Source organism: Lithobates pipiens, unplaced genomic scaffold (assembly GCF_037356315.1).
Source record: "Lithobates pipiens isolate NorthernLeopardFrog02 unplaced genomic scaffold, aLitPip1_a1.2 Scaffold_16, whole genome shotgun sequence".
Classification (NCBI taxonomy): Eukaryota; Metazoa; Chordata; class Amphibia; order Anura; family Ranidae; genus Lithobates; species Lithobates pipiens.
Genome location: NW_027507748.1, coordinates 584,313,613 through 584,338,214, shown reverse-complemented (window position 1 = coordinate 584,338,214; position 24,602 = coordinate 584,313,613). Strand labels below are relative to the sequence as shown.

At 44.3% G+C, this 24,602-nt stretch overlaps 1 protein-coding gene across 3 annotated transcripts in view; it reads right to left on the bottom strand.

Moving 5' to 3' along the window:
* Nucleotides 1-11,936, bottom strand: part of LOC143983769 (cyclic AMP-dependent transcription factor ATF-7-like) — a 192,079-nt gene extending 180,143 nt beyond the window's left edge. For all 3 annotated transcript variants that reach the window (XR_013274677.1, XM_077483824.1, XM_077483825.1), the window contains exon 1: nucleotides 11,807-11,936. The gene's annotated coding sequence lies outside the window, so the exon portion shown is untranslated. The remainder of the gene's footprint in view (nucleotides 1-11,806) is intronic.
* Between the last annotated feature and the right edge of the window lie 12,666 nt (nucleotides 11,937-24,602).

The window sequence follows — 24,602 nt, the reverse complement described above, 5'->3', positions numbered from 1 at the left end:
TTGAACTTCTTTGGCCTGAATGGCAAGCATCATGTCTTGAGAAAACCAAGCACAGCTTACCACCTTATCAATACCATCCCTACAGTGAAGCAGGGATGTGGCTGCATCATGCTGTGGGGATGTTTTTCAGTGGCAGGAACTGGGAGACTAGTCAGGATCGATGGAAAGATGACTGCAACGATGTACAGAGACGTCCTTGATGAAAACCTGCTTCAGAGCACTCTGGACCTCAGACTAAGGGAAAGGTTCATCTTCCAACAGGACAATGACCCTAAGCACACAGCCAAGATAACAAAGGAGTGGCTACGGGACAACTCTGAATGACATTGAGTGGCCCAGCCAGAGCCCAGACTTGAACGGACCAGAAAATGGCTGTGCACCGACACTCCCCATCCAACCTGATGGAGCTTTGAGTGGTCCTGCAAAGAAGAATAGGAGAAACTTCCCAAAAATAGGTGTGCCAACCATGTAGCATCATACTCAAAAAGACTTGAGGCTATAATTGGTACCAAAAGTGCTTCAACAAAGTACTAAGAAAGGCTGTGAATACTTATGTGTATGTGATTTTATTTTTATTTTTAACCACTTGCTTACTGGGCACTTAAACACCCTTCCTGCCCAGACCAATTTTCAGCTTTCGGTGCTCTCACACTTTGAATGACAATTACTCAGTCATGCAACACTGTACCCAAATTAATTTTTTGTCCTTTTTTTCCCCACAAATAGAGCTTTCTTTTGGTGGCATTTGATCACCTCTGGGGTTTTTATTTTTTGCGCTATAAATGAAAAAAGACCGAAAATATTGAAAAAAAAAAACCACGCATATTTCTTTGTTTCTGGGACAGAATTATGCAAATTATAAATTTTTTCTTCATACATTTTGGCCACAATTTATACTGCTACATATCTTTGGTAAAAATAACCCAAATTGGTGGATATTATTTGGTCTTTGTGAAAGTTAGAGAGTCTACAAGCTGTTCACTTGTATGTTCACATCTGATGTACTGGTGGCCTATTTCATTTCTTGCGACCCGAACAAGCCAGGAAAGTACAAATACCCCCCAAATGACCCCTTTTTGGAAAGTAGACATTCCAAGGTATTTAGTAAGAGACATAGTGAGCTTTTTGATGTTGTCATTTTTTCCCACAATTCTTGCAAAATTAGGATTTTTTATTTATTTATTTATTTATTTATTTATTTTTTTTACACAAAATTGTCATTGTAATAGGTTATTTCTCTCACATGGCATGTGTATACCACAAATCAGGGCTCGACAAAACCCGGGAGCCAGGTCGCATTGGCGACTAGAAATAGCGACCTCGCGCCTGGGGCAGCACAGCTGGGGGTATCCTGTCTCTGTGGACCCCCCCAGCATGATCGCGTCGGGCCATTCCGCCGGCGGCCGAAAATTTAGGCCGCGGCTTTGAGGCCTTCTGCGGTCCTATGATTCCTTATGGAATCTGGCGCCCTCTTGTGGTCGCTGTTGGTATGACAAACCAGCAATGCTAATTTCCTCTGCAAAGTTTCCTCTGCCTGTTTTATATTACCTGCCTCTTCTTGCCTTTATTAAGAACCCCCTAAACATTATATATATATTTTTTATTCTAACACCCTAGAGAATAAAATGGTGGTTGTTGCAATACTGTCTGTCACACCGTATTTGTGCAGCGGACTTACAAGCGCACTTTTGTTGGGAAAAATAATTTAGTTAATAAAAAAATAAGACAACAGTAAAGTTAGGCCAATTATTTTTTATATTGTGAAAGATAATGTTACGCCGAGTAAATTGATACCCAACATGTCACGCTTCAAAATTGCACCCGCTCATGGAATGGCGACAAACTTTTACCCTTTAAAATCTCCATAGGTGACGTTTAAAAAAATTCTACAGGTTGCACATTTTGAGTTACAGAGGAGGTCTGGGGCTAGAATTATTGCTCTCGCTCTACCGATCACGGCGCTACCTCCTATGTGTGGTTCGAACACCGATTTTATATGCAAGCAGGACAGGGCGCGTTTAAAAATTATTATTTTTTCTGCTTATTTTAACTTTTTTTTTTTTTCCACTGTTCTTTTAAAAAAAATGTTGTGTCACTTTTATTCTTATTACATTTCTTATTATTGTAATAGAAAAAGCATGACAGGTCCTCTTAAATATGAGATCTGGGGTCAGAGAGACCTCGGATCTCATATTTACACTAAAATGCAATTGAAAAAAAAATTGTCATTTGAAAAAAAAATAAAAAAAAAAAAAAAATGTCCCTCTAAGAGCTATGGGCAATGACTTGGAGACGGGGGGGCGGCGACGGCGCTGCTATCTTCCCCTCACTCGTCTCCATGTCAGGCCAGGGACAGGTCCGGATCGCCGTCACGGACCTGGCTCCTAACTTTTTAAGCTGGCTCCTAGATTCCAAGCAAATTTGTCAACCCCTGCCACAAATGACATCCCCAAAAATATTCTGTTGCTCCTCCTGAGTATTACAATACCGCATGTGTGGGACTTTTTCACAGCCTGGCCACATAGAGAGGCCCAACATGCAGGGAGCGCCATCAGGTGTTCTAGGAACATAAATTACACATCTAACTTGTTGACTACCTATTACACTTTTGAAGGCCCTGGAGCACCAGGATAATGACATGTGACACTGATGACAGATGACAGATGGCACTGATACGTGGCACCGATGACAGATGGCACTAATATGTGGAACTGATGACACGTGGCACTAATACTAGGGATGCACCGAATGGGTTTTTTGGTGCCGAAACCGAAAATGAAAAATACACTAGGCCGAAAACCGAAACCGAAACAGCACCGATACCGAAAATGACTGTTTTTAAAAAATATTTTTATACAGGAGGTGGTCAGAGACTGGGGACGTGGTACAGGAGGTGGTCAGAGACTGGGGACGTGGTACAGGAGGTGGTCAGAGACTGGGGACGTGGTACAGGAGGTGGTAAGAGACTGGGGACGTGGTACAGGAGGTGGTCAGAGACTGGGGACGTGGTACAGGAGGTGGTCAGAGACTGGGGACGTGGTACAGGAGGTGGTCAGAGACTGGGGACGTGGTACAGGAGGTGGTCAGAGACTGGGGACGTGGTACAGGAGGTGGTCAGAGACTGGGGACGTGGTACAGGAGGTGGTCAGAGACTGGGGACGTGGTACAGGAGGTGGTCAGAGACTGGGGACGTGGTACAGGAGGTGGTCAGAGACTGGGGACGTGGTACAGGAGGTGGTCAGAGACTGGGGACGTGGTACAGGAGGTGGTCAGAGACTGGGGACGTGGTACAGGAGGTGGTCAGAGACTGGGGACGTGGTACAGGAGATGGTCAGAGACTGGGGACGTGGTACAGGAGATGGTCAGAGACTGGGGACGTGGTACAGGAGATGGTCAGAGACTGGGGACGTGGTACAGGAGATGGTCAGAGACAGAGAACGTGGTACAGGAGATGGTCAGAGACTGGGGATGTGGTACAGGAGATGGTCAGAGACTGGGGACGTGGTACAGGAGATGGTCAGAGACTGGGGACGTGGTACAGGAGATGGTCAGAGACTGGGGACGTGGTACAGGAGATGGTCAGAGACTGGGGACGTGGTACAGGAGATGGTCAGAGACTGGGGACGTGGTACAGGAGATGGTCAGAGACTGGGGACGTGGTACAGGAGATGGTCAGAGACTGGGGACGTGGTACAGGAGATGGTCAGAGACTGGGGACGTGGTACAGGAGATGGTCAGAGACTGGGGACGTGGTACAGAAGATGGTCAGAGACTGGGGACGTGGTACAGGAGATGGTCAGAGACTGGGAACGTGGTACAGGAGATGGTCAGAGACTGGGGACGTGGTACAGGAGATGGTCAGAGACAGAGAACGTGGTACAGGAGATGGTCAGAGACAGAGAACGTGGTACAGGAGATGGTCAGAGACTGGGGACATGGTACAGAAGATGGTCAGAGACTGGGGACATGGTACAGAAGATGGTCAGAGACTGGGGACATGGTACAGAAGATGGTCAGAGACTGGGGACATGGTACAGAAGATGGTCAGAGACTGGGGACATGGTACAGGAGATGGTCAGAGACAGAGGACGTGGTACAGGAGGCATCCCCCATTGCAGGCCAGTGTGTCCCCTTTTGTTGCAGCCTGTGTGTCCCCTTTTGTTGCAGCCTGTGTGTCCCCTTTTGTTGCAGCCTGTGTGTCCCCTTTTGTTGCAGCCTGTGTGTCCCCTTTTGTTGCAGCCTGTGTGTCCCCTTTTGTTGCAGCCTGTGTGTCCCCTTTTGTTGCAGCCTGTGTAGGGAAGAGAGCCGCCTCCGCCGCCTGTTTGATCACAGCGCCGGGAACATCACAGCTTTCATTTCAATAGCTGTGTGTTCCCGACCGCGCGCCGTCACACGCAGCCCCTCTCCCTTGTCCGGGCACTTTGATAGACAGATCATCCGTCCAATCCTGCGGATGATCTGTCTATCTAAGTGCCCAGACAAGGGGGAGGGGCTGCGTGTGACGGCGCGCGGTCGGGAACACACAGCTATTGAAATGAAAGCTGTGATGTTCCCGGCGCTGTGATCAAACAAGCGGCTGAGGCGGCTCTCCTGCGCTATACACCCCCCATGATGTGCGTCACCAGGGGCGGGGGGCGGAGCCCCGCCCCCACCAGGCCACGCCCCATTTTTGGCTCCATTATCTGCCGTTTTTCTCTTTCGGCAAATTGCCGAAAAGGGCATTTTCGGCCGATATATTTCGGCGGCCGAAATTTTGGTGCATCACTAACTAATACGTGACATTGATGACAGATGGCACTAATACGTGGTACCGATGACAGATGGCTCTAATACGTGGCACCGATGACGCGTGACAATGATGACAGATGGCACTGATGACACGTGGCACTGGGGACAAATGGCACTTTTTTTTTTTTTTTTTTTTTAACTTACGGCCGCTGCAGCCGTTCATCTGTCCCTTCTCACACGCTGTTTGTGTGAGGAGGGAGAGCGGCGCTGAGAGATGATCTCATAGGTTTACATATGAGATCATCTCTCATTGGATAGGCCGATCGTGCTGTAAACGGCCGCTGTGATTGGCCGTTTACAGCGATCTGTGACTGGCTGTGTCCGAGGGACACGGCCAGCACAGAACTTCCCCGATACGCGCTCGCAGGAGCGCGCATTGCGGAAGTAAACAGGAGGCCGTCCAGGGACGGCCTCTCGGCAGTTAGCGTCCGCTCTGTAGCAGTCTTTCGGCTATAGGGCGGGCGCGAATCGGTTAATAAATTTGCAACATTTTCAAACAAACTTCTTTCTCGTCATTATAAAGGTATTCGAAAATCAAAATAGGCACTACGCTAATACAATATCAATAATACGAGTGCTGCTACTAAAAATAAAATATGCAAAATGGGTGAAAACAAATGTAGTATCAATCTACGCAGTCACAGTAACGCAATAAAAAAATGTATAGACATAAAATGTAACATTATAAACAGGTATTGTTTGTAGAATTTTGAGGAAAATAACTTAACCCATTTTTGAATAAGGCTGCAACATAAAATGTGGAAAAAGTGAACCGCTGTGAATACTTTCCAGATGCACTGTATATAAACAAACTAAACTGTACTTGTACTGACAGTTGGACTACTTTTCACACCGGGCCGGGCGGGGGCGGTAAAGCGGAGCTATTTTTGGCACAGATTTACCATGGTTTTAGTGCTATTTTTTTCGTCCGCTAAGAGCTAAAAAAAGATTAAATACACTGGCAAAGCGCTGCCCCATTGATTTCCTTGGGCAGGGGGCGCTTTCAGAGCGGTGTATACACCGCTCCTACAGCGCTGCAAAGATGCGGCTTGCAGGTCCTTTTTTTTTTAACTGTCCTGCCGCTCCAGTGTGAAAGCGCTCAAGCTTTCACACTGGAAAGCCAGGAGGGGCTCTTTGCAGGCGCTATATTTATTTGTGCCTGTAATGCGCCTCAGTATGAAAGTAGCCCAACAAATAAGCTACCTTTGTTGGCCTCCTCTCATACATGGTAGTTTGGATCAAACTTTGGCTACAATCGGTATTTTCTTTGACTGCTGGACATTTAGCCCATTTTGCATGAGCCCCACACCATACCGCTACTATAAATGACCGCTTCCTATCTGTCAATTGGCTATAAATGAGGCAGAGGGTGCCAGGACTGGTTATGTCCATAGCAACCCACCCCATTAATTTATTCCTGACCATGTAAAAAAGGGGCAAGAATAGCATGACATCACAAATGTGGTCCATTACATCACCTGGGGGACTCCATTTTTGGCAGCAGGGCCCCAGGTGATGTCATTTGGTGCAAGGCGGCAACAGGATTGACTATGTCTATTTGCCCAAGCAAATGGCTTTCCTGGCTACGGCAGGGGAAAATAAATAGTGAACTTACCTTATTCCTCACCTCCTTGAAGCTGCTTCACTGCCCAGCTCTCCGATATCATCATGTACAATGCAGGACCAGCAGTCTTGCATTGTTGCCCAGGACAACCAGGGTCCACCCACATTCTGGGAGTGACTTGCATTGGAACAGAGTGCATGCTAAATAAGTAATAAGGCAATTGTACCCATTTCGGATGACCTCCGCCAAATGAACATTTAACCAGTGGATTTAAGCCAAGGGACGCGCTCCTCTCCTCTCTATAGGTATAAATGGGCATGCTCAGGCAATTCAAACATACATGTTTAAGAGGACCACTAACTGAAATGGTTAAAATTAGCACACACAGCATTACTGGCCAAATCTACAACTAAGGGTTATTGCACATGAGCAGCTGAACACATGCTACATAAATGTAAGTATCTCTCCCCCATTCAGGAAGCCCAGATGCTGCATACATCATATCATAGATCGGAATGTCTGAGTGGCTGTACTCCATTATATTATGAATACTATACACCTGTATGCTACCCTGTTTCCCGAAAATAAGACCTAGAAAATAAGACCTAGCGTGATTGTCGGTGATAGCTGCAATATAAGTCCTACCCCCCAAATAAACCCTAGTTAAAGTCCTTGTAGGTCTTATTTTTAGGGTAGAAAGAAGAAGTTCCCCGTGGGGTTTTTAGGCAGCAATGAGGATGCAAAAGATTCATAAAAATGTACTTGGTTTTATTGGTCAAAAAACTAGTCATACCGTATACAATACATGCAGAAATTAAAATGTGAGCTCTGGTGTACAGCAGACAATAGATCCTACTGTGGTAAAGATACAAAAGGTACAGAGTACAAATATAATTCATACATTCACTCTAAAAGAGTAAAAAAGTATTCAAATCAATATCTATTTTGTAGTTTCAATAACCATCTGGCATGCTCAATACCACAAATTATTTTTAGGGTAGGGATATTGCAGCCAACACTGACAATCATGCTAGGTCTTATTTTCGGGGAATCAGGGTATACTCCTGTTTACGACGGCACAGTGAAGTTGCTCTCATGTCTATAAGAGACTGTACACAGCACCTGGGCTTCCGAGGCGGGGGAAAGATGCAGAATTAACATTGTACAGGCTCACCTGTCTGTGCGCAAAAGCCCTAAAACGTGTATAAAGTAGTAGAAAAGGCTAAAATAATCAGGGTCTAAAATGTTGCCTTCCCCCATTTATACTAATGCTTCATACCTTTCTTTTAGTCTTCTTCAGAGCGGTCACGAGATCGCACAGATCTGGCCCCTCTGTGTAGCAGTGCAAGCCGACATTCCCTCCCACCACCGGCTGAGGCAAAGTTTTAAACCCCCGGGCACTTTAGCCTTTCCTACTACTTCAAATCTAATAGGATGTCCCATTATTATATGGTTGCTGGCATACCTGGTTACACTGCCAGTTAAAAGCTCACCATGTAAAGTTAGCCAGAGACAAAGATGTCTATCAACACACCAATCATTTCCACCGTTCTCCCCTTTCCATTGACATGAACAGGAATTTCTCTGTTTGGAATGATAAACATATTTCAGGAATTAGATTCCCTCCACAAACTAACTGGAGAACACAGGAATTCCTCCACGCTGAAGCATCCTTTAAAAGAGATGATGAATGACAGGAGGATTAGCAGCCCAGAGCACAAAGTAGTCCTAAATAGAATATCCATGCTATAGTTATGTATTTCATACAAACACCAAGCAATCTGTGCCAACAACAAAAAGAACAAAGTGATCACTAGAATAGGCAAAATGGGACATGAAGTTAATTACTTTAATCCCAAAGTATTAGAAATGATGCAGATTACAAGGACCTAAATCCTAAAAACACAGACAGAGGCCACCATTACAAAGTTTAATCGCTAATTGTAAGAAGGACAAGCAGCATTTGGAAGGATGGAGCAGGGGATGGCAGCACTTTTGACATTAGAGGTGTTGGAAACCCCACCGATTGATTGTTGATGTAAATATACTTGACAGCACTAGGTTGGGAGGAAACACGGCAGACAGTCATCTAGTGCAGAAAAATACAACAGGCCAGCACATAAAGTGATTGTAAAGCCTTTTTAAAAACAAACGTGTTATACTTAACTGCTCTGTGTAATGGTTTTGTACAGAGCTGCCCAGATTCTCTTCTCGGGTCCCATGCCAGCGCTCCTGGCTACTCCCTCCTGCCGGGTGCCCCAACAGCAAGCAGCTTGCAATGGGGGCACCCAAACAGGAGTGCTCTCGATCAGCGGCTTTGTCTGTCCATTCAAGCTGCCCCACCCTCCCCCCTCTGTCTGCTGATTGGCTTGTAAATCACAGCCAGTGAGCCAATCAGGAGTGCAAGTCCTGGGAGAGGCAAAGCCGTCGTGGTCAATCGCTGGATTGAGAGGGGCTCAGGTAAGCATTAGGGGGGGCTGTTGCACACAGAGGGTTTTTAACCTTCATGTATAGAATGCATGAAAGTAAAAAACCTTGTGCCTTATCAACCACTTTATTTCATTTTCCTTAAGACTTGCCTTCAACTATGTAGTGCCTGGCTGAATACAAATTGAAAGTGTTGGTTTGAGCTCATATTTTATGGCTTTTGGTAAATCTAAGAGAAAAAATTGGACAAGAAAATTGGACAAAGTATGGCCAGCCCTACTGATGGCACACAAAAAAAAAAAAAAAAAAAACACACAAACAGACTAGGGCTAAGACCCCCTCAGAAAACTCACAGTTGTAACCAGGTACTCCTACATTCTATCAAAGGTGAGGACAGTCACACCAATCAGATAGATACGAGGAAGAAACATCCAACACCCAGGAGACACTAAACCTACATTCACACGTCACTTCATGTGTGGATAGTTTGCTGTTTTCAGGAGGCAGCTAAATGTCAATGGTGGATGCAGCAACCCTCTGAACTATGGCCACATACAAACAGGTTGATTACCTGCAGCCAGAACTCAGCAGAAAGGCCGACCCTGGATACACATTGGCTGTGTCCAGGGTCATTCACACACAGCTGATTGGAGAACAAGTCTGACAGCTGCCACCGACACCTGCAGCTGCAGCTGTTCTCAAAGTGTGTTCAACGTGTTAACTGCCCGCGCATCAACTCCTGTAGGAATGTAGCCCAAGATGCTAGCCATTGATTATGCAGCATTACAAGCAAAAAAGGATTATGATAAGCAAACATAGCAGAACAAGACAGAGTGGTACACATCAGACACAGGCATGGGACAGGACAGATCAGACATTCCGTTAGGCATCACACCACAGACTGTCAAAACAAACAGTAAAGACAGCCATACATACATACATACATGGATCAAAATTGCTGCTGAACTGACCAAGATTCAATCCATCAATCAACTTGGGTACAGCCAGCCTGTCCTGTTTTTTTTATATATGATTACTGCCAGCAGTCACTAGCAGCCGTCATTGTGTTTTGTCAGCTGGGCAGGCTCCTCATGCCACCCCAGCAGAACACAATAGCGCTGCAGGAGGCATTCCCCCATCAACACTGGCTGATCTGGATGGCAGAACAGACACACCAGGTCAGAGCAGGCAGCACTGGATGGAAGCGCACAGTCATGCACCAAGGCAGAGCAGGCTGTACTAGATGGAAGAATGGTCACACACCAGGTCAGACCAGGCAGTACTGGATGGAAGAACAAACACACACCAGGAAAGATCAGGCGGGATTGCATAGAAGAACAATCACAGACAAGGTCAGGTCAGGCAGTACTGAATGGAAGAACAGTCAAACACCAGGACAAAGCAGTCAGTACAGCCACACACCAAGTCAGATCAGACAGCACTGGGTGGAAGAAGAGTCACACACACCAGGTCAGATCAGGCAGTACAGTCACACTGGGCAGTACTGGGTGGAAGAACAGTCACACACCAGGACAGATCAGGTATTACTGGGTGGAAGAACATGCACCCACCAGGTCAGATCAGGCAGTACAGTCACACTGGGCAGTACTGGGTGGAAGGACAGTCACACACACCAGGACAGATCAAGCAGGACCAGACGGAAGAACAGTCATACACACCAGGTCAGATCAGGCAGTACTGGGTGGAAGAACACAACACACACACACACACACACACCAGGTTGGATCAGGCAGTACTGGATGGAAGAAAAGCCATACACACACCAGGACACATCATGCAGGACTGGATAGAAGAACAGTCACACACCAGCACAGAGTAGTCAGCACAGTCACACACCAGGTCAGATCAGGCAGGACTGGATAGAAGAACAGTCACACCAGGACAGATCAGGCAGTACAGTCACACACCAGGTCAGATCAGGCAGGACTGGTGGAAAAACCAATCACACACACCAGATCAGGCAGTACTGGATGTAAGATCCAGTCACACACACACCAGGTCAGATCAGGCAGTACAGTCACACTGGGCAGATCAGGCAGGACTGGATGGAAGAAAAGCCACACACACCAGGACAGATCATGCAGGACTGGATAGAAGAACAGTCACACACCAGCACAGAGCAGTCAGTACAGTCACACAGCAGGTCAGATCAGGCAGACTGGATAGAAGAACAGTCAGTACAGTCACACACCAGGTCAGATCAGGCAGGGACTGGATAGAACAGTCACACCAGGACAGATCAGGCAGTACAGTCACACACCAGGTCAGATCAGGCAGGACTGGTGGAAGAACAATCACACACACCAGAATCAGGCAGTACTGGATGTAAGATCAGTCACACACACCAGGTCATGCAATACAGTCACACTGGGCAGATCAGGCAGTACTGGTGGAAGAACAGTCACACCAGGACAGAACAGGCAGGACTGGTGGGAAGAACAGCCACACACACCAGGACAGATCACAGGCAGGACTGGTGGAAGAACAGCCACACACACCAGGACAGATCAGGCAGTACAGTCACACTGGGCAGGCAGTAGAGTGTGGTGAGCCAATAAGCAGGGAGTGCTGGCAGCAGAGAATGGCACATAGGGTGGAGCAGGCTCAGCGCCCAGACAGCTGTAGACATGGAGCCTCCATACATGTGTATGGGGGGAAGTGGTGGAGTGGTCCCCGGCAGGCAGGCCGGACAGACAGACAGGCCAGGGTGTGATCAGACAGAGTTGGCTGGAAGTATAGACAGCGAGTCTGTACAATCCTACAAGCTGTCCCAGGCCTGTTCTTAAGCCCGCCTCCCAGCAAGTTGTTATTGGTTCAGCCCCACGTCACTTTTCAGTCTAGCACCTACTATTGGTTCTCCCCTTCTTGCCTCTGGAAAAGGGGCGGGCCCCAAGTTTGGGCCCTTCGAATCTCTAGGGTATTTGCGGGCGAATGCTGCCTATACAGCTAGTGACAGATAGCGTATGTGTTACACATGAACCATCCCCCGGTAACCGGGTGTCTTACCGATTCGGGTCTCCGCTTCCACCGAGTCGCCGAGCCTTTCTCCTCAGCCAGCGACCGACAGCAGCGCGCGGGCGCCCCGACAGACAACTCTCGCGAGAACACCATGGGCGGGGCACACGCCAGCCTCGTGACGTACACGGCCGCCAGCTGACTGTCAGCGGATTCGGGCGGAGCTAACGAATGACAATCCTGGAGGCGGGGATTGTGATACATGTTTAGAGGATAGGGCGGTCCTAAGTGATATGGCTGACATTTGAGGGCGTGGCGTTCCTTCATCATCAGGTTGCATTAAAAAAAAAAAAAAAAAAACCTGGATGTGAATAGGTGCACAGCGGACCCTGCTGGTCAAACTGCGGAAGTGCATCTGTTCTGTGCATTATGTAACAATGATTTTTCTTTGCGGCAGCATTACATAGGAGAGATCAGGTCAGTACAGGCTACAGCCATACATTTCAATGCTACAAAGATGTATTTTATGTAAATATAAAACATCCTTTTAATATCACAATTATGGATTTAAAAACGTTTTTACATCTGATATATTAACCACTTAAGGACAAAGCCTATTCCTGACAGTTGTTGCTTACAAGTTAAAAATCAGTAGTTTTTGCTTGAAAATTACTTTAAACCCACGAACATTATAATATATTTTTTTTAGCAAAGGCTCTGGAGAATAAAAATGGAGATCTTTTAAATATTTTATGTCACACAGTATTTGAGCAGCACTCTTTCAAACACAATTCATTTGGGGAGAGAGAATACACTTTTAGACCCCTTTCACACTGGGGCGTTTTTCAGGCGCTTTAGCGTTAAAAAAAAGCGCCTGTAAAACGCTTGAAAGAAGCCTCATTTGCAGTCCCAATGTGAAAGCCCAAGTGCTTTAAGGGCCCTTTCACAATGTCAGTGCCTGAAAAACGCTCGTAAACTAGCAGCACTTTACCAGCGTTTTTCGAGCATTAGTGGGGCGCTTTTAACCCCTGCTAGTGACCAAATAAAGGGTTAAAAGCGCCCACAAAACGCTGCTGCCAATAGCGTTTTTCAGGCGATTTACAGGCGCTTTCCATTGATTTCAATGGGAAGGGGCGCTTTAGGAGCGTTGTATTTACCGCTCCAAAAGCGCCGCAAAGAAGCTGCTTGCAGGACTTTTTTTGACGCTCTGCCAGCGCAGCACCTCAGTGTGAAAGCACTCGGGCTTTTACATTGGGATTGCAGTTGCAGCTTCTTTCAGGCGCTTTTTTTAACGCTAAAGCGCATGAAAAACACCCCAGTGTGAAAGGAATCTCGGTGTGAAAGCACTCAGGCTTTTACATTGGGATTGCAGTTGCGGCTTCTTTCAGGCGCTTTTTTAACGCTAAAGCGCATGAAAAACGCCCCAGTGTGAAAGGGGTCTTAGGGCTCTTTCACATGGTGACGATCAGTGATGATCCGTCCCGTGGATATCTGCTTGCTCAGCGGGGAAGATGACAGGTCTGTCTCCGAACACTGCGGATGGACCTGTCAGATCACTGCTCTCCCCTATGGGAGATCGAATGATGGCGGACCGCAATATCCGTTGTTACCTGATCCGATGACGGATGCAAAAGTCGTTTTTTTTTTGCCCCCCATCACGCTTTTTCAGGTTTGATGTCAGCGGACGTGTAACCGCTGACATCCGGCGCTCCATAGAGCTCTATGAAGCATCCGTTCAGGTCCGCCTGAAAAACTGACAGGCGGACCTGAATGGATTGGTCGTGTGAAAGAATTATTATTTTTTTTTTTTTTTTTTTTTTTACAATCTGTGTATCCTATTGCAGAGATTTCCCCATTACGTTCTGTCCCATAGCCAAACAGGAAGTGAGAGGAAATCCCTGCAAATTAAGGGCATCCCTTGTGGCCCCAGAACTAGTGTCCACATTGGAATATTTTTCCATTACGTTTCTGGGGGGACAACCCACATTTGGCAGCTTTCTTTTGCTTTCAATGATAATGGTAATCAGGACAAATAGAGAGGGTGAATCTCCTTAACTGGGGCACAGGCAGAAATCAAAACCTAATTACCATTCTAATTCCTATCCACTCTATTCTACTTTTTGACATTTGTTAAAATCAGAATTTTTTTTACCTTCAATGCCCAAGCTTATTATTTTTTACATACACACATACAATTTTTTTAGCAAACGCTGAAGAATAAAATGGCGGTCGTTGCAATATTTTATATCACACGGTATTTGCACAGTGTCTTTCAAACACAATTTTTTTGGAAACAATACACTTCACTGAATTAAAACACAAAAAAAAAAAAACAGTAGTTAGCCCAATTTTTTTGTATATTGTAATAGAAGATGTTACGGCGAGTAAATAAATAGATACAACGTTATGTTTTAAAATTCCACACACTTGTGGAATGGCGACAAACTATGGTACTTAACCACTTGCTTCCCCACCCATAGACAGTCATCGGCTTCCCGCCCGCCACATCACTCGGGAGCCAATGTCCCGTGGGCACCCGCAATTGCCGGTAGCAAAACAGGGACGTGGATCTGTGTGCCTAAACAACACAGATCCACGTCCTGTCAGATCGTGTGTACCCAGTACAAAGCAACACAAATTGGTCTCCTCTCCGTGTAAGTCCCCCTACAGTTAGAATCACTCCCTAGATAACACATTTAATCCCTTGATCGCCCCTAGTGTTAAGCCCTTCCTCGCCAGTGACATTTATACAGTAATCAGTGCATTTTTATAGCACTGATCGCTGTATAAATGTGAATGGTCCCAAAATAGTGTCACAGTCACGATAAAAATCACAGATCGCCATTACTAGTTTTAAAAAAAAACATAATAGTAAAAAATGCCTTAAATGTATCCCCTATTTTGTAGACGATATAACGTTTGCACAAACCAATCAATATATACGCTTTTTGCGATTTTCTTTTTTTTTTTAACCAAAAATATGTATCGGCTTAAACTGAGGAAAAACGTTTTTTTTTTTTTAAATTAGGATATTTATTATAGCAAAAAGTAAAAAATAGTTCCCCCCCCCCTCAAACTTTTCTTTTGTTTATAGCGCAAGAAATAAAACTGCAGAGGTGATCAAAATAGCACAGATCATAGTGGGGTTCTCAGTCACCCTGTGCCCTAATGGACGCAGGGTGATTTAAACATAAGAGTGTCAAGGTAATTTTTTTGCGCTGTTCTTAAAAAAAAAAAAAAAAAAAAAAAAAAAGAAGATCACTTTTATTGCTGTCACAAGGAATATAAACATTGCTTGTGGCATTGACAGATACTCTTTATGGAGGGATCAGGGGTTTATAAGACCTTAGCCCCTCCACTGTACTTCAAAGTATGCAAACTCAAAAATCAGTATTTTTGAATACTGTGGATTTTTTTAAATCAATGCCGTTTGTAGTTGATTTAAACCTGGAAGTGACGTCATGATGTTGCTTACTACATCGAACACCCGATCAAAGCCGATTCCGCCTTTATTCGGTACTCTGGCCAGCCAACAGATTTGCCAGCTGGTCACTCAAGTTTCCCGGTGGGACAGGAGACCCGGGTGGATGTCCTGTCCTGCTCCTTGTGATAAAGGCAGAGAGGCTGCTGAGCCGCATTGGTTGTTATCACCAGAAAGCCGAAAGCCAGCTCTAAAAACAGGACCCGGGGTGAAGCTCGCAGCTGCAGGCATCACCTCGTACAACCACTTCCTCAAAAGGAGATGCAGCCCCCATTGGAAGATTCCCTGTCTATTCCTGCTTTGATGATTTGGGATCTCCCCTCCCTTTTGGTCCCAGGGACAGGGGTTACCAGGACAGAGGATAAATCTGCCTAGAGGCGACAGACTAATAAAAACCCAGCAAGGATTCTAATCCTTTACCACTCTATCCAAAATTAGATTTAGATACAATTTAAAGCTGAATTCCAGGAATTCAGCCACTTTGTAAAAAGTGAAGGCACACTATGGGTTAAGTCCAAGAAGGTGCATAACATCTCCTGAACTTATCCATATTGTTTATATTTGAAAAGTTTATGGCTGTCGGAGATACACTGGGGGCTGTGAGAGATGAGAAAGCCACACAGAGCAGCTATGCCCACCCCTCTCCTCTGCTGCCCATTCACAGAAGCCTTGGTCTTCTGTGAATATGTTCACAGAAGACTAAGGCTTCTGTGAACGGACCGGAGTGGCATAGCAGCTGCAGCAACTCTCCTGTACAAGATGCAGAGCACAGAAGGATCAGCATCAGGCTCCTGGGACTACAGCAATAGTTGTCTTGTGGGAGCAGATATAAATAATCAAGCCAAGCCCAGGATGTGTCATGCACCTCCCTGGACTTAAAACTGCTATAATATTCAAACCCAGATTATAAGGACCCATAAAATAAGAACATGTTCTATGAAAAGTTCATGCACATGAGCATTGTTTTATTTGTCTAGCATACATGTACCAGTGATTGTCTGTACCCAGGGAGCCTAGGCTTCCTTTTAGCTGTGTTTTGTAAGACCCATAAATGTGCATATGAGGGTTTTCTCAAACACCAAAGTGTGCATTTGGGAAATACATCTCTCGCTCACACAGGCGCATTGCTACAAAGAAACATTGAAGAACAGGTTAGAAGCATCACCTGTGACTGCCCAGGCATGGGAAAGTGCCACAGAATGTACACTAGACATAGAAAATACCTAAAAAGTCTCTTTTTTGCAGATTTTTTTCTTAAAGGGTAACTCCACGTTCATGGGGGGGGGGGGGGGGGGAGCAAATAAAGTAAAATAAGGGAGCATATACGATTGCATCACAAGTAATATTGTAATTGAATGTTGTTAAAAATTACCTCTCCTTTTCAATCTGCAGCCACTGTAATTTCCTGTAAACTGCAATATGGCTACCTGGAGATATTCTATACACAGAATATATACAGAACGCCACCAGAAACAATGTCCTGCTTGTGATTGGCTCACTGATTTTCCCAGAAGTCTGCCTAATATAAAAGTCAGATTTCAGGCATTTCCTGCAACAAAAATTAAATTTTTAGTGAGATACTCCCAATAGGAAATCACATCTAAAGGGATGCAGACCCTGCACTTTCATTAGAGCTCTGCAGGTGCAGCAACGGGTTCATAATTATGAAACCATTCCTATTAGAATCACTTACTACATGGACACAGAAACACACATGGATTTCTTCAGAACAACAAAAGTTAGGAATCTGAAAAGTTTGTTAAAATCCTTGTAATGTACATATATCACACAGGCATATTTTTAAACTATCAGGCTCCATGCACACTGGACTTAAACATCCATTCTCTTGGCAGTATTAAAAAAAAAACTTTTTTGTTTGTACAAAGTTTAGACGGGTTTTGTGTTTGTTTTCCGCCAGTGAGCTCCAATCAGAAATTCTAACCAGAAGGTTTTTTTTCCCCTGCCTCTAAACTTTGAGCTCAAAATATGCCTGCAATGTCCCTAATGTGCACTGACACATAGGATAACATTGAGCTGCTTCTACAGGCAGAACACAACTCATGTAGAAGCAACGTTTTTTGAAGCCAGTGGACATGGAGCCTTATGCCCCATACACACGATTGGACATTGATCAGACATACCAACAACAAAATCCATGGATTTTTTTTCCGACGGATGTTGCCTCAAACTTGTCTTGCATACACACGGTCACACAAAGTTGGTCGGAAATTGCGAACGTCAAGAACACGGTGACATACAACTCGCACGACGAGCCGAGAAAAATGAAGTTCAATAGCCAGTGCAACTCTTTTGCTTGATTCCGAGCATGCATGGAATTTTGTGCGTCGCAATTGTGTAACAGATTGCCGGAAAATTTGAGAACCAGATCTCAAATTTTGTGCGATGGAAATTCCAGTGGATAATGTCCGATGGAGCCTACACACAGTTGGAATTTCTGACAAAAAGCTCCCATCGAACATTTTCCGTCCGAAAATCCTTCCGTGTGTACGGGGCATTAAGCTGGATCCACACTATACAATTTTCTGTAGTTTTTTTCCTTTGAATTTACCAAAACCAAATATGAAGTCAAACCTGAGTTTGAATTTGTACGCAAATCAGGCAAACCCTTGCACTACATGGTTTTGGTAAATCTAAAGGAAATCAGATGTTGTATATAGTGTGTATGGGGTCAAAGACCCCATACACACTATTAAGCCTTGTACATGGTACGATTGTTGGCAGGGGATTGTCTGTTGACAGACTGTTGTCATAAAATCTTACCGTTAGTAGGCTCCTTTTGCCAATTGTCCAATTTTCGCCCAACAAAAATGTTGGATGACAGGCTATTAAATTTTGGCGTACAACGGTTCGACATCTGATTTTTGTATGGTCAGTACACAAATCCGTCACAGAAAAGTGGAAAGTAAACACGCATGCTCAGAATTAATGCTCAAACAAACACAAAATCCGCAGAAGGGGCCCAAAGGGTGGCGCTCAAGATCTGAAATTCCTTATAGTACGTCACTACATTTGCGGCACAATTGTGTACCATTAGTATGCAAGACAAGATCCTGGCACACTCCCTTTTAACAAAAAACAGACGCCCAGTTGGCCAACAATTGTACCGTGTATGGGGCTTTTGATTTTCTGCAGATTTTTGTTTTCAGATTTACCAAAACCATATGAGGTCAAACCTTAAGAGTTTCAATTTGTATGCAATCAGGTAGGCCCTTGCACTACATGGTTTTGGTAAATCTGAAGAAAATCTAATAGTGTGTATGGGGCCTTGTCCTTACTTCAACTGTTGTGATATTCAGTCTGTTTAGAGCTTCACATTGCATTATTGTGATAGTTGAAAAGGAATAGCGCCTAAAAATATCCATCATCTGAGAAACCGATTTCCCACGCGTCTCCTTTGCCTCGTGGAATATGCAGTGTTTCCAAAACATAGAAACAACTGCAATAAACAGCGCAGCTGCCAATATCATGGCAACAACAAGCCGTACTGGCAGAGGTCAGGCAGCTGCTTGGCCACTTCTACAATCTTAGTATGGAGGAGGCGGCTCACACACGGTTTCTACGCTGACCAGCGTTTTATGAATGCCGTGCTTTCTACTTTACAATTGTTCATATTTTCTAAGAAAAAGGAAATGCCTAGGATCTGGCCTACTGCCAAGTTCCAATGACTGAGCATGTGTCTAGTTCAGTATATAAACATAAAATGTTATAAAGTTACAAATCATGTTTTGTACAATGTTTTATTATATGAAACAAAAGCCATTGGCAGTTGTTTATGGTAACAAACAATTTCCAGGTTTTAGATTTACTTGGGGAAGAATTAAAGGGGTTGTAAGGCCCCTTTCACGGTGCGGGCGTCGCAGTAAAGCAGAGCTATTTTTACCGTCTTAGCGGCGAAAAGGGTTAAAACCGCCCGCAAAGCGCCGCTTTGCCAGCGGTATAGCCACACTGCCCCATTGATTTCAATGGGTAGGAGCGGTTTTAAGAGCGGTTAAAAAAAAAAATAATGCTGCTACCTGGACTTTTACCGTCCTGCTAGCGCACTGCCCCAGCGTGAAAGAAGCCGCTTTTTTTTCCAGGCACTATTTTTAGCGCTGTAGCGCCTGAAAAATGCCTCCGTGTGAAAGGGGCCTAAGGCTTTGTGTTCATCCTATTGCAGTGTCCAGCCCCCAGTTTTAATTACCAGAGCCCCGATTATCTGTGCGTGCAATCCCGCATTGCTTTCTCCACAACTTCTCAGCTCTTCATTGGATATATTGATAGCAGCACAGCATTGGCTCCCGCTGCGGTCAATCAAATCCAATGACACGGGCGCAGAGCAGTCATACACTCAATGGCTATGGACGCAGAGTGTATGACACGAGAGTCCGACCGCTAGGTAACATTAAAATATATGATCAAGATTCAAACATGTCTCCACCAAACACTTCCTTTAGTGTTTTTACAGATGCCGGGGTTAAAACCGCTGGTAGTAGTGTTTAGGGTTTTTTGTTTTCTGGGAAAAAAGTTCCCAGTTTTTTTTATTTATTTATTTTTTCTGCTCCTAAGCCTAGGATCACATTGAGTGCGAGAATGAAATCGTGCGCTGAACTCACGATTTTATTTGCACATGTCAGTCCTGAATTTGGGGACGATTTCAGAGATGTCAATGGAAATCGCACCCCGAAATTACCAATAGTACAGAAACTACTTTTGGAAATTAGGACGGTCAATTCCTGACGATTTGACATGTCAAATTGCAGCAATGTGAACCAGGGCTAAACGCAGAAGCTTAAAAAAAAAAAAATAAAAAAAAAAATGCTTCTAGCATAAAATAGTGCATATGGACACATAGGATAGAGCATGGGAGGGTTATAACCCTTCAGTTTGTTTTTTTGCTGTGTCCTATTGGAGATTTCACTTCACTTTCTGTCCATAGCCAAATAGGAAGCGAGAGGTAATCCCTGCAAATTAGGGGCATCCCTTGGGGACCCCCCCAGAACAGGTGTCCAAATTTGAAGATTTCCCTATTACTTTTTTGAGGGACAAGCCACCTTTGTGGGCTCTTTAATTTTTAATAATGTAATCAGGGCAAATAGAGAGGGTGAATCTCCTTCATGGGGGCACAGACAGGTTTTTACTACTAAATATGTGTAGCAATTCCTCTCCACTCTATTGAAAGCTAGAAGACAAATTTTTGCCTTTAGTTATACTTTAATCACATGCTGACCAGCCTCCGCAGTTGTACTATGGAAGAATGGTACAGCTGGGCAAGACATTATGCAACGTGGCGACTAGGGGGCACGCACACGCCTGAGCCAATGCAAGTGGCTCAGCCGCCTCAATCAATCACCGCCGATACACGGATAACCCGGAACTGTGTGTGTAAACAGTTTCCAGTTCTCTGAGGGGGAGAAGTAACAGATTGCTGTTCATACGCTGTATGAATAGACTGTTATCTTCCCTGTACAGTCCCCTTAAGTTAGAACAGAAACTAGGACACACTTAACCCCTTCACTGCCAGTGACATTTTAAATCACACTGATTGCTGTATTACATGCTAATGGTCCCACAAACGTGTCAAGATTGTCTGACGTGTCTGCCTTAATGTCGCAGTCACGATATAAAAAGGAGGGAAAAATTTATTTTTTTGGTGGGGGGGGGGGGGGGTTGGAGGATATAGCAAAAAAGTAAAAAATGCATTTTTCCAAAACTGTTTATAGCGCAAAACTAAAAACCGCAGGTGTGGCCAAATACCAGCAAAAAACACTTCTATTTTGTTTGGGTGCAACGTCACGCAATTGTCAGTTAAAGCAAATTACTTAGAAACTAATTATATATATATATATATATATATAAAAAAAATTTTTTAGCAAAGAACATGGCAGTTGTTGCAATATTTTGTCACACGGTATTTGCGCAGCAGTCTTTCAAATGCTTTTTGGGGAAAAAAAAACAAAAAAACAAAAAAAGGAGTAAAGTTAGTCCAATTTTGCATGTTGTGAAAGATGTTACGCCCACCAAATAGATACCAAACACGTTACGCTTTAAAATTGCACACACTCGTGGAATGGCGTAAAATTACAGTACTTAAAAAATCTCCTGCTACCCGTTTAGTTACAGAGAAGGTCTTGTACTAGAATTATTGATCTTGCTCTAACAATCACAGCAATACCGCACATGTGATGTGAACAGTTTACATTTGGCGGTGTGCTTAAACATGCATTGTCTTTGGTGCACGAGCATGCAAGGACAGCTTTAAAGAAAAAAAAAAAAAAAAAAAAAAAAACACTTTTGTGGTCACAAGAATATAAACATCCCTTTCGATAGTAATAAGCAGTGACAGGTACTCTTTAGGGAGGGATCAGATGTTTTTAAAGACCCCAAATCCCTCCTTTGCACTTCAAAGTATTCAAACACCAAAATCAGCATTTTGGAATACTGATAATTTTTTTTAAATCGGTGCCATTGGCTGCCGAGTAAACCAGAAGTGGGGTTGTGATGTCGCTTCTGGGTTTTTACATCAGAGACCCAATTCTGGCTTCGTTCAGGACTCCACTTAGCCAGCGCATGTGGCAGATGGTCACTCCCGGTGGGACAGGAGACCCAGGCAGAGCGATGTCCCATCCTGCGCCTTATGATAAAAAGCGGCTTATTAGCCACATCGGTTGTTAGAGAGCCAACTGCTAGCTCTAAAAAGGAAAGAAAAAAAATAAATAAAAAAATTTAAAGATAAAAAAAAATAAAATGGAACCGCTTCAACCTAATTATGTACAGGTATGCGATTTGGCGTGAAGTGGTTAAGCTGAGAACAGTAGTTCTGCTCAACTGAAATCCCCATCATCCCTGTCTGGACTACAGCACTCCAGCTATTAACCCCCCCCCCCCCCCCCCACACACACACACACACACACACACATGCATGCATTGGTTTTAATTACCAACAAAGCTTCATGGCACAAAGACAAATAATAAAAGCCATTTTGAACAGGAACAATATTAAAATAAAAATAATGCCAAGATATGTTCTAGAGGGAGTGTGGGGTAAAATTTGGGTCATACATTTAACCACAATGCCTTTATACAGTGGTAAGGAGGCTTTCCTGTACGGCATACCCAGTACATGATCTAGCATTTCTGGGAGCAGGGTGCACAGCTTCGGCTGTGATTAGTCACATTGTTAATAACAGTGGAGATCGTTGTTAGTGCCTTGCGAAAGTATTCGGCCCCCTTGAACTTTTCAACCTTTTGCCACATTTCAGGCTTCAAACAAAGATATAAAATTTAAATTTTTTGTGAAGAATCACCAACAAGTGGGACACAATTGTGAAGTGGAACGAAATCTATTGGATATTTTAAACTTTAGCAAATAAAAACTGAAAAGTGGTGCGTGCAAAATTATTCGGCCCCTTTACTTTCAGTACAGCAAACTCACTCCAGAAGTTCAGCGAGGATCTCTGAAAGATCCAATGTTGTCCTAAATGACTGATGGTGATAAATAGAATCCACCTGTGTGTAATCAAGTCTCTGTATAAATGCGCCTGCTCTGTGATAGTCTCAGGGTTCTGTTGAAAGCGCAGAGAGCATCATGAAGACCAAGGAACACACCAGGCAGGTCCATAATACTGTTGTGGAGAAGTTTAAAGCCAGATTTGGATACAAAAAGATTTCCCAAGCTTTAAACATCCCAAGGAGCACTGTGCAAGCGATCATTTTGATATGGAAGGAGTATCAGACCACTGCAAATCTACCAAGACCTGGCCATCCCTCTAAACTTTCAGCTCAGACAAGGAGAAGACTGATCATAGATGCAGCCAAGAGGCCCATGATCACTCTGGATGAACTGCAGAGAACTACAGCTGAGGTGGGAGAGTTTGGCCATAGGACAACAATCAGTCGTACACTGCACGAATCTGGCCTTTATTGAAGAGTGGCAAGAAGAAAGCCATTTCTCAAAGATATCCATAAAAAGTCTTGTCTAAAGTTTGCCACAAGCCACCTGGGAGACACAAACATGTGGAAGAAGGTGCTCTGGTCAGATGAAACCAAAATCAAACTTTTTGCCCACAATGCAAAACGATGTTTGGTGTAAAAGCAACACAGCTCATCACCCTCAACACACCATCCCCACTGTCAAACATGGTGGTGGCAGCATCATCATGGTTTGGGCCTGCTTTTCTTCAGCAGGGACAGGCAAGATGGTTAAAATTGAGGGGAAGATGGATGCAGCCAAATACAGGACCATTCTGGATGAAAACCTGTTGGAGTCTGCAAAAGACCTGAAACTGGGATGGAGATTTATCTTCCAACAAGACAATGATCCCAAACATACAGCAAAATCTACAAAGGAATGGTTCACAAATAAACGTATCCAGGTGTTAGAATGGCCAAGTCAAAGTTCAGACCTGAATCCAATTGAGAATCTGTGGAAAGAGCTGAAAACTGCTGTTCACAAAAGTTCTCCATCCAACCTCACTGAGCTCGAGCTGTTTTGCAAGGAAGAATGGGCAAGAATTTCAGTCTCTCGATGTGCAAAACTGATAGAGACCATAACCCAAGCGACTTACAGCTGTAATCGCAGCAAAAGGTGGCTCTACAAAGTATTAATGCAAGGGGGCCGAATAATTTTGCACGCCCCACTTTTCATTTTTTTTATTAGTTAAAAAAAGTTTCAAAAATCCAATAGATTTCGTTCCACTTCACAATTGTGTCCCACTTGTTGGTGATTCTTCACAAAAAATAAAATTTTAATATCTATGTTTGAAGCCTGAAATGTGGCAAAAGGTTGAAAAGTTCAAAGGGGCCAAATACTTTCGCAAGGCACTGTATAAGCAATAGTTTTAACACGACAACTTGCTTACTATTGTGATGCTGTGATTGGCTACAACTAATCACATGGTACAGGATGCTGCGATAGCTTGCTTACTATAGTGATGCTGTGAATTGCCCACAGCTGTTATAAGTAGCTTCAGTTCATGACAGTTTTTCTTACATGTAATCAGTATGATTGGTCGTAGCAACAACATGATACCCCCGCTGCTCATAGCAACCGGGTACAGAGCATGGTGATCCGCTGTGTTCACTGGACAGATTGTTCTGGCGATTTCACCTCTGCTCGACAGTGCACATGTATTGAGCAGCATACCAGTATGTCGCTCAGCCTGCAGTTGCTGCCTGCCTGCAGAAAATGTACTGTGGGCAGGCAGCAAGTGGTTAAATTAGATCAATTCACAGAGTTTTGACAAATGTCATTTAGTAGCATAGTTTAGAGATTAAAATGTTGTGACCAACCGATTTCCATGTACTAGACTGATATGTACTACATGGGTCATTAACTGATTCTGCAGTCATTTATGACCCCTTTCAATA